This window comes from Pipistrellus hanaki, assembly GCF_964339955.1.
Source record: "Pipistrellus hanaki genome assembly, chromosome: 3".
NCBI classification, from domain to species: domain Eukaryota; kingdom Metazoa; phylum Chordata; class Mammalia; order Chiroptera; family Vespertilionidae; genus Pipistrellus; species Pipistrellus hanaki.
Window position 1 is genome coordinate 181,293,236 of NC_140505.1, and position 10,918 is coordinate 181,304,153.

Consider the following 10,918-nt stretch of genomic DNA (forward strand, 5'->3'; position numbering starts at 1 on the left):
AGGATTCCTCCGTGTTAGAAGCGAGCGTGGCGGGATGCTCCCATAGATACGAGGACGGGCGTCACCCCAGCCACGGTTCTTAAGGAGCCGACACGTGAGTGAGGGAGTAAGGATGCAGATACTGGCAATGCCACGCACAGGGCAGGGGGCAGGCACAGCCCTTGGAGTAATCCCTCCTCTCACCCTGTTCTTCCAGCACCCAGTCACCAAGGCGCAGGTCTCCGCTCTCCTCTGACCCTTCAAATGTTATGCTACCCGCCACCCGGTGCCCACTGCTCTCCGTTAGCTGTTCATTCGCCCGCCCAGACAGGGCTGCCAGATGGGTGGCAGGTGCTCTCGTCACGTGTGTGCTCCTGATGTCAAGCAGGGACCTGCACAGAGCGGTTCGGTGAGCAGTGGCTCCATCAAAGAGACAGTGTACAGAGCCCGTGGCAGGAGGGAGAGGTTCCGACCCGGCAAGACAGGTGAGAGGATGGGGAATCCACTCCAGCAGAGGGATAGCAGTAACAAGACAATAGGCTAGAGGCAGAGAAAACCTTCCAAGGGGGTCCCAGGACATACACACAGTGAAGCAGAGACATGAGGGAGCGGGGATGAGGTCAGCGTCCAGTCAGCAGGCTACGTGGCGAGTCCCGGCACCATGCTTCGCGGCTGGGTGACCTGGGCAAGCCTCGGCTGCCACCTCTGCAGAGCGGGCGTGGGAGACCAGCCGCCTGCAGGGGCTGCTGTGAAGATGAAATGCACAAAATGCTCAAATGGAAGAGCGCCTGGCACCAAGGACGCAGTTGAGAACTGTGCCTCTGGGGTGGAACAGACGGAAGGAGGGTGTGTGGGAGGCAAGGGAAGGAGGCAGAGGATGGACCCCTGACAGTGATGGGGTGTGAGAAGGCACAGCCAGGCTGCCCACAGTGCACAGGAAGCCTGAGTTCTGGCCCTCCTCCCACCGGGGTCATTCTCTTGACCTCCCGGCCTTAGTCTCCACAGCTGTGAACGGAAGCTATTGGTCTTGTGGGGCTCCATGTTCCCCACCCCCCAACCCCCAGCGCTGGTGGTGTCTCAGCTCTGCATTACCCAGAGAAGGCCTCAGGGAGCACTTACAATCCTGAAAAGCCCAGATGGGGAGGATTCACACCAACAGCGGAAGGGGTCAGAGTACCCGCATCCTTCCCTCCCTGGACTCCAGTGCCCTTCATCCTCCTGACACGCGAGCCCCGCCTCTCGCCTACATCTGCAGCCACATCGTCTCATGTAACTGTCACCACCAGCTCTGAAATACTATCATTAACCATCCATCCTAAGCTTTGCTGCATTTCAAATGCTTTTCAAGTCACTTCTTTTTTAAAAACAAATATTTCTTTTTTACTGCATTTTAGAGAGAAGAGAGGGATAGAGAGATAGAAACATCAATGGTAAGAGAGAAACATCGACTGGATGCCTCCTGAATGTCCCCTTCTGGGGATCAAGCCCACAACCCAGCAATGTGCCCTGATCTGATATCGAACCAAGATCTCTTGGTTCCTGGGTCGACACTCAGCCACGGAGCCACACGGGCTGGGCTCAAGTCACTTTCAAAACAACCTGGCACATGCATTTGAACATGGTTTAGATCACAACTCCTCCCCTCAAGCCAGAGAGGTCCAAATCCCTACAGATGCGGAGGGAAAAAGCACTCTGGTAGTGTGCTTCCCTTGCCTTTTTACAAAGCCTTCCGTGTCTGAAACACAACAATGGTCCCTAAGAGAACCCACTTGCGGATCTGAAATGTCCTTCACATTTTTAAAATGACAGCTTCCTGCACAGGCCTCAAGGCATCCAAGTCTGTACACCCGCAGGAATTCCCTCACTTCTCCCTCCCCCATCACCCTGAAAGCATGGCCACTCCGCATTCATTCATGAAACAAGCCATCCTGCCCAGACACAGTACTTAGGAAGAGTGGACCCACTGAGCACAGGCACCCAGCCTGGAGGCGGGACGAGGGCCACCTGCTTCTCCCTCTGCCTGAGCCTCCTCCGCTGGCTTTGGAAGCAACCACGAGAGATGCCATTCCCAGGTGAGAGCTGACGTCAGTCAAGGAGGCTGGTACACAAACAGTGTTGGCTTAAGGATCTACGGGATGAGGAGAGATGGTTCCCGGTTAGCCACAGAGAGGTGAACCGTCCTCAGTGGTAACAAAAGATGCAGCCAAGGCAATCCCAACCACAGAATGACTCCGAAGAGCCCAGGATTCCCTGCTGAATTTAAATTAAAATTTAAAAAAAGGATGAAATCCCCAGATGCCCATGTTCTGCGGTAAGTCCTCCTAAGTCTGAACGCTACCATGGAGAGCTAGAAAGATCAGCATGCTCTTTCTTCCCAATTGGCCTCGGTCCTTCAGGGAGAAAAAGCTATGCTGAGAGCAAAACCTTCCCCGGCAGGCAGGGCTCCATCTCCATCTGCCGGTCCAAATCACAGCCCCTTAATGTGACGAGAGCGGCTAAAATTATGGGTGAGACTGCACTTTCCATTCTGGCCGAGGCCTGTGATTATCTACAACTCCAGGTTGCCCAAAATTACCTCTGCAGCCTTAAATGCCTCACATTTTTATTTCATTCCTAGAACAAATCCTTTTTTGGAAACTTTCCTAAGAGATAAAAGAACCAAACAGCAAAAAGCCCTAGATATTTCAGCTGCGGGGAAGAGCCAGGAGGCAAGCATGATGTTGAGGGTTTTTTGTGTGTCTGTTTTGTTTTTTTTCATGTCTCATGCATATCACCTCTACTATAACTTTAGGAAGAGCAAAATTAACCTCATGTCTCTGCAATGATAAAGTCTCGGAATCCTGGGAACGTACCTGATTCACTGTATGAACCACCCTTGGCCTTGATATATTCTTAGAAGAATGTGAGGGTGGTTAGGGAACTCGCACAGGAGGGTGGTTATGAGCGCTGTCTCTGGGAACAGCAGTAGTTAAAGTGAGCAATCTGACCCAAGTACGTAAGAGACATGATGTGGCGGGTCAGTGGTCACGGATGGTCTGTAACTACTGCACTTGTTTCTGTGTTTCAGATAGCAGGCTCCTTGGCACGTGGCCTAGTGAGTTGTTTGCTAAAACACTTGAAAAAGTTTCTCCTTGGTTTGAATGTAATCAGCGAGGCTCCCAAAAGCATCCATCATGATTGTGTTCATCGAATAACTTCAAATGCAACTAGCCCTTCCGAAAAGGCAGGCTCTAAATCCCTTTTGTTAAATAAAAACCTCATGCACCCCAAACAATTACTTACTTTAAATGATTTGCTTTGCTGTTAAGATCGGATTTTATATGCCAAACTCTCCTAAAATAGGGCTTTCTTATACTTAGCTTCAATCGTGAAATAATAATGTAACAAACCTTAAATTTACATTGTACTTAACTTCGAATTGCCTCTTTCCGGGAGGCCCGTGCCAGAGTGGTGAGTAGCCTTCTCTTGAGCAACTCGGGTGTATTGGGAGGCACGGAATTACGTCCATTTGCATTCCTCCTGCCTTGTGCGTCCACACGATTGCTTTTCTGCATCTATGCTTCTTCCAAACATCCTTCCCTACACCCTCGCCCAAGAGCCCCCCTCCCCTCCTAAGCTAAGCTCCCAGGACAAATGAAAGAGTTTCCCCCTTCCCATGGTAGAGTCCGGGCTTTGCAAAATAGCAAAAGGTCAAATCAGCTTTTATCAACTTAATTGGGGGGGGGGGGGGGGGATTACAATGATTTAGCATGCTTTTTATCACAAAGCATTTAACTCTCAAGTGGTCCTCCGGGAACAATGTAACATTCCAGAACCAACAGGTTTGCACAATACAGGAAGTCTGGCTGCTTTTAGGTGTGAATGACCTTATACATCAGAGAGGCTCGGATGCTGTCTGCATCATACAGACTCTTCCCCCAGCCTTGGAGATTTCTTTTCTTCAGCACGGCATCCTTACAATGTTTTATGTCTCAAGGTACACAACGCCTTTCAAATGGCCAGATGGTTTCCCGATGCAGAGCCAGAAAGCTAGGAATAGTCCAAGCTTTGCCCCTCAATAGCTTAAGCAAGGCCTTTCCCTCTCTGGGCCTCTAAATTCCTAGTTACCAGACCAAAATAATAATAATAATAGTTATTATTATTATTATTACTTAATGTAGACAGACAGGCTTAAGCACAGAAAGGCCAAGAAGTATTCTAAGGCCACACAATATGTTAGCAAAGAATGAAGCAACACACCCTTGCCTCCCACTCAACACAAGGAAGGATGGTAAAGACCACACACACACACACACACACACACACACACACACACAGGCTTCTTTCACCCCCAGTCCTGGCTCCCGTTTCTGAAAACCTAAATATACTCGGCCCTGGAGATTGCCGCTGCCACGGTGATTTTCCATTCTCTCTAATACCCTCTGGCGGTTACGCTGTTGATTTTCTTCCTCGCCACACAGTTTCCTCATTCCACAAGACACATGCACACACATACCCATCCTGGAAGTGATAAATCTCCTCCTTTTTCAAAGGCAAAAAGAAAGAAAGAAAGAGAGAGAGAGAGAGAGAGAGAGAGAGAGAGAGAGAGAGAGAGAGAGAGAAGAAAGAAAGAAAGAAAGAAAGAAAGAAAGAAAGAAAGAAAGAAAGAAAGAAAGAAAGAAAGAAAGAAAGAAAAAAGTTGAGGCCAGAACTGAAGTGATTCAAACACAGGAACCTTGTCTGAGTGTTAAATATGACCATAACTCTACCCAGAAGCACATCTGACAAGACGGAGTTTGTTCTCAGGGAGGATCCTTCCCCAACGATATATCATTTGCCGGTAACATTGTCATTTCTCCTGCTGCTGCATCATCACATAATGAAAGCCCCGGATGGAACCCACGTACACGAGGGCAGACGGAGGGTGCTTAAGGGAGCTTTTCTTTATTGGCATGGCTAACAGTTTGTTCAAGAACAGGCAACACGTTACACGTAGATGAATAAAGGGCAAAAAAAAAAAAAAAAAAAGTTTTCTTTTTCTGTTTCTCATAACAATGTGGGATGGGGAGTACATCTTATCCATCCACTGTTCTCGCCACCATTTGAATACACAGAGCATGCCGCTAAGGTACAGCGCTCGGCATGGAATCCTTTTAAATGATTTCCCTCTGACATCAAGCTCACTTCCCTCCCAAACATCCCGTCTTGCGGCCACACTGACTACTCCTGGCCCCCATTCACACGGCACGCCTGAAGGTCTCCGTGCGGTTCCTCCTGCCTTTTCCTCTCTACCGACCCGGCGATATCAAACCCACCCTTTGAACAAACCTGTACAATAGCACGCAGCTCGTATAACGGTTCAAATGCCTGCCTCCCTGAAAGGCTGTAAACTAAACATGGAATCTCTGGAGCCTCCACACAGAGCATGGGATCGTGATTATTTGTTGAGTTAAAAGAAAAAGAAAAAAAGAGTCCTCTACAATACATTTCAGTGCGCCTTAACTTGACAGACTGCCGCCTGCGGCCCTCCAAATATCAGAATGGTCAGAGGGGAACCGAGGCCTCTCAGGGTCGAATGCTCCCGGGCGGAGCAGCCACGCCTGGTCAACACTGGTGGGTCCTGGGTGGTGGCTGTGATGCAGAGGTGTCCTCAAGGCCAGCCTCCTCCCTCAAGGTCTCCCTCTACCCCTGCCATCTGGCTTCCCTGAAATTCACCAGACTTCATCCTGCCTCAGGACCACGGTATATCTCCTCTCCACGACCAGTTTTCACTGGTCGATGCTCAATGGCAAATGTAATAGTGTTTTCCCGTTCCAATCTCTTACCCCTCGGCTAGACTGCACCTGTGAGAATCCATCTATAAAGCCTTAATAGCAGAAATAAAGCTTTATGCTGACCATTTTCCCTAGACCACAACAATCGCTCCCCACAAACCACCTAACTATGCACTAAACACCGGGGTAAATGGCCAAAACCACCGTAGGGCGGGCCCCAGAGTTCAGGGAGACAGAATAACTCAGGCAGGTGCACAGGTTCCAAACGCCGAGTCTAATACCACGTGTCCACGAGCTGGGTTGGGTCTTCCAACTCCACGAAGACCTAAATCTTGGCAGCATCTGCCCTTTGTAGTGCCAATATTCTAAATGGGGTCGTCTCTTCTTGGACTCTACCTCTTACCTGTCCTGGCTGCCCACCTCTGGCGTCAGCTCTGAGGAGCCCTGCCCACTGTGGATAAGGTGAGCCTAGGCAATGGGGCTTTGGTTCTTCAGCAAAATAGGATTATCTTCCAATTCTGCAGGAGGAACGCTAGGCATTAATGACGTCATACGGTTGACCATGCAGACCTGGACATTAACTATTCCATACTGTTAGCAGGGTAACTGTTATCAAATGTCATAGTACATCTGTAGACAGCTGACTCTTGGAACCCACACTGGGTTTAGCGAAACCCACCCACGCACAGTGGAAAATCAGCGCGTCACTTTTGACGTGACAGTGGGCGGTTCGCATCCGCAGATCCAACCAATGGCAGGTGGAAAACCGTTATTTTTGATCCGCCATTGGGGGGAATCTGTGGTTGGGAATGTGAAGATACTGCTTTCCATCAGGGTTTGATGAATCCCCGGAAGTCATCGGGATAGGAAATGCCAATTGCATTTGCTGAAAATAAATGAGCACACAGGGGCACCCACATAGTCCAAACTGCGTTGTTCAGGGGTCAGCTGTAAACATAAGGAAAGTACTTCTAAGAGGATGCGAGAGAGAAATTTCATGTTCAGTGGGATCGAATCTGGACGCCATTTAGAACAGAGGAAACCTAGCTCTATGAAACCTGCTGAGATGTGCGGTCCAAAAATCCAAAACGGGGACTTTTGATGACCAACTGGTAGGGAACTTCAAGCTAGCATTGTCTCATGTCCAAAGAACAGAGTTTGCAGGAGGGTCTGTCTCCCAGAAATGTAGAGTGCTCACTGCCTGGCCAGTGTGGCTCGGTGGTTGAGTGTCAACTTATGAACCAGGAGATGGTGCTCTGATTCCCAGGTTACGGGCTCCATCCCCAGTAGGGGGTGGGCAGGAGGCAGCTGATCAATGATTCTCTCTCATCACCGATGTTTCCATCTCTCTCTCTTCTTTCCACTTCCTCTCTGAAATCAATAAAAAAAATATTTTTTTTTCATTGTACACTTACAGATGATAACAAAGCTTTCCAATCTCACACAACACAATAACACTAGGCAGTTCCCCTGTTCTGAGTTGCCCAAAGGACACTTTTGATGCGAGCAAGCCCAAGACCAAGCACTGGGAAACCACTCATTGATGCAAGCATGTGCTGGGTACCAAAACTCTGCTGCACACGCCCTACAGGTAGAACACAGCTCTATGCAACGTGGGCCCTTCTGGGGTTCCCATCACTGGTGGCGGAAGAGAAAACGGGTCCCCCTAGTGTCCTGCCACTGGAGGTGGCTTCCGATGGGAGACACCCCTCGCAGCTGCATCGGGTTTACAACACAAGCTGAGGAACCCAGAACCAAACCTCCACTGCCGTCCCCAGGACCTAGGGTGAGACGAAAACCTTTTGTTTCCCTGCGGAGACCCTTCTGGTTATGGCTGAAAAGGCCAAGGAATCTGCATCCTCTCACGCCAAAAAGTTAACCCACAACCTGGCCTACTTCACTAAGTGAAGGCTGCCCACACCTGTTAGCGATGACTTCCGCCTGCTGGAGAAGGATGGACCTTTGAAAACCTCTCTGTCCTACTTGGGGGGGCCAGGGGTGGTGGTTTTCCTTTCCCCGCCACTCTTGAAAACCCACAAAGGTCATAAGATCTCAATCCTGCCAGCTCTTTGGCTCACTAACCCAGTTAGCTTTCTTCCCGGCTTGGCATTGAGAGGGCCAGGCTGCTAAGAAAGGTGTGTTCTCCTCAAAGCCATTTTCACCGGCGTGAAGTGCTCTTGAAGCACAAAGGTGCACGGTGAGACCTTCCAGCCGGGTGCGGGGCTCCGCAGGCCGCTGAGTAATTCATTCATGTCACCCACCTGTGCGAGGCGAGACGAGAACGCCACCCCGTGTCCCTTTCCTAATTTAGAACCTGCTCTTACCTTAAGCCTGTGAAAGCTGACTCCTGAGGTGGGAAGACAGGAGAGCTGAGGAAAGTTAACCGGAGGTGGCAGCCTCTAGAAGTGAATAAGTAACGGTTCCCACCTGTGTCAGAGCCGGCATCAGCGGTAGGTGAAGTAGAAGCCCATCTGCCATCCCAGTCCCTCTCCCCCCAATCACGCTCTCCCCCACCCCAACCCCCCAGTCCCCATAAAGGAAGCCAGAGCCTGTGCTCTCTCTTGGGGCACTTACATAAGCCCCTGTAAAACTTCCTGTGTCATTCACAGAAAATATAAGGGGCTATTTTTGCCCCCCCCCCCGCCCCCTCCCAGATCATTTTAATGGACCGAGTGACAAAAACCACGGATTCGGAATTCAGCAGACCACTGAGGTACATCATCAGCACAGAGACAGAAAAAAGAAAAAAAAATCTACCCCTTTAAACAGGGTCACTGGGGGCGGGGGGGGGGGGGGGGGGGGGGGGGGGGGGGGGGGCGTGAAGGATAGACTCAATGTCAGAGAGACAATCTGTTCCTCCGAGGTGACCCATTTAAAATCAGACTGTTCCAGGGGGAAGCTCACAGGTTTAACAGATTTCCAACAGGCAAGACAAGCTCTGCAGAACGGAGGCTCCTTCAACAGCGCATGGAAAGGAGGTAAGAAGCCGGTGAAGAAAATAACTTCAGGATGCAAACTTTGGGGCCAGTCAGCCACCCTTCAGAGCAGTGACAGCCTACACACACACACACACACACACACACACGCACACACGCACACACGCACACACGCACACGCGCACACACACTGCCCTGATCGCCACAGACTGATCACTCATCACAAGCTGCCTTGTCTGGTAGGAGTGCCACTCCGGTTGGGCTTCCTCTCTAGACGTCGCTGCCACCCAACCACTCTGTCCCATGGAGGGACTCGCTCGCTGTGGCTGCTCACCCCAAATCCGCCTCGGCTCTCTGCAACAAGGAGCAAGGAGAAAAGTTCTTCCCAGCCTCAGGACGAGGCAGGTGGGGATCGTCCAGGAGGGATCGCTCCAAATACAGAAGGTCCTCCCTCCGCCCCAAAGCACAGGTGCTGGGGGTGAGGAGTGAGGGGTGCAGACACGACCCCTCCTGTTGCTACCGGGAATTTCCTTGCTGGCTCCCTGTTAACAGACCGTGTGCCTAGAAGACAGGCAGGCCCTGGGATGGGTCCTGGGGACAAGAGTCCGGGACTTCCACTTGCAACCACTGCAGGGCTCTGGGCCCAGGCGGCAGCGGAGGGTGAGCACACGCCCTCTCTCTGCGCCAGTCCAGGGGGTGCCAGCTACAGGTTCGGAGAACTTGTCCAGCGCTGCTCACCGGGCGCCCCGTGGCGGCTCTCGGGCACCCCGGGCACTTACCTTGGCCGTGCCCGCTGCCAGGCGGAGAGAGACCGCGGAGGAGCTGCGTGGCGCGGCGGTGGCACCGCTTAGGAGGCGACGGGGGTCCGGGTCGGGGTTCCTGCAGGCGCTGCCCTGGTCCGATCGGTGGTGCCCAGCGCACCCTTCCTCCGGGGCGGTCCCGAGCTCTGAACGCTGCGGGGAGGATTCGGGCCGCCCAAGCCGAGCTCTCTCCGGTCTTCTGCTGCCTCCGGGGCCGCTGTCTGGAGTTGCTCCCAGCCGCGGGGACTCTCCCGAGCCGGGGGCGGGCGCCCCGCACCGGCAGAGGCCTCCGTGCGCCTCGGGCTGGGTCCGGGGAGGGGACGCTGGGTTGAGACGCGGGGTGGCCGCCAGGGCTGGCTCCACCTCCCTTCGCTCCCGGCCGCTTCGCCCCTTCAGGGCAGGGCCTGTTCGCTCCCGGCCGGGAGAGGCGAGGGCAGCCGCGCCCCCAGCTTCGGGCGCCCGGGGTCCCGCGCTGCGGCGGCGGCGGGGCAGCGACAGTCCAGGCGGCCGGGCGCGGCGGGGAGTCGGGGGGAGGCTGCAGGCGGCCGCGGCGCCCCCTCCCCCCGGGCCTGCGCCGCCCGCCCGCGGCTCCGCGGGAAGGAGGCGCTGGAGAGGGCCTCGCCCTGGCCTGGGGCGCGGGGCTGGGGGCGCGGGGCCGGGGGAGGCGCCCCGGGAAGGTCACCGGAGCGGAGGCGGAGCGGAGCGCAGCGCGGTGGGTGCAGGGAACCGGAGAAGGTGGCCCCGCGCTGCTGCCGCCGGGAGCGCTCGCCGGCCTCGGCCGCCGCCGCCGCCTCCGAGACGCGCCTGCTTCTGCGAGCGCCCGGCGCTCGGAGCTGGGCGGCCGCTGCAGCCGCCTCCGGCAGCCGGGCGCCACGAGCCAGAGCCGGCGCGCGATCCCCGCCTTCCGCGCTCGGGCCGGGCGGGGGCCGCCGCGCGGGTGCTGTCGGGGGCGGGCGGGCGGGCGCTCGGGTCCGGGCTCCTGGCTGGCTCCGCCGCCGCCGCGTGCCCAGAGCGCCGGGCTCGCTCAGCAGCTGCAGTGACTGTGTGTCTGTGTCATGTCTGTGTAGCTGGGGGGGACCGCGAACCCGGGCCGCGCTCCGGAGCGGGGGCGGGGCCTGCTCCAGCCTCGGGCCCCGCCCCCACCCCGTGACGGCGCGGCTGGCCAATGGTAGGTGCCGCAGCCGCGCGAACGGAGAGGCCGCCCCCGCCGAGGCCCCGCCCTCCGCAGAGGCCCCGCCCCCTGGCTCTTCAGCCTGCTCGCAAGCAGACGGAAGCAACACCCGGATCCGGGATTCCGGCCCGGGTGAGGCTAAAAGGGTGCCAGCCCCGAGCTCCCCTTCCTTCTTCCCCGGCCCGCCTGCTCCAGGCCGCTCGGGGCTTGGCGAGCCTCGCGGAGCGAGGGGGACGGGAAGCGGGGTGGGTCCGCAGCTGCCGCCGCCGGAGAGACGCG

The 10,918-nt window shown here is 54.8% G+C and overlaps 1 protein-coding gene across 5 annotated transcripts in view; it reads right to left on the reverse strand.

The window, feature by feature from the left end:
• Nucleotides 1-10,365, reverse strand: part of LARGE1 (LARGE xylosyl- and glucuronyltransferase 1) — a 384,477-nt gene extending 374,112 nt beyond the window's left edge. For 3 of the 5 annotated variants that reach the window (XM_084880160.1, XM_084880162.1, XM_084880159.1), the window contains exon 1: nt 9,448-10,365. The gene's annotated coding sequence lies outside the window, so the exon portion shown is untranslated. Of the gene's footprint in view, nt 1-9,002; nt 9,134-9,447 lie in introns of those variants that run through there. The other 2 variants (XM_084880161.1, XM_084880163.1) reach the window with 2 other exon arrangements.
• Between the last annotated feature and the right edge of the window lie 553 nt (nt 10,366-10,918).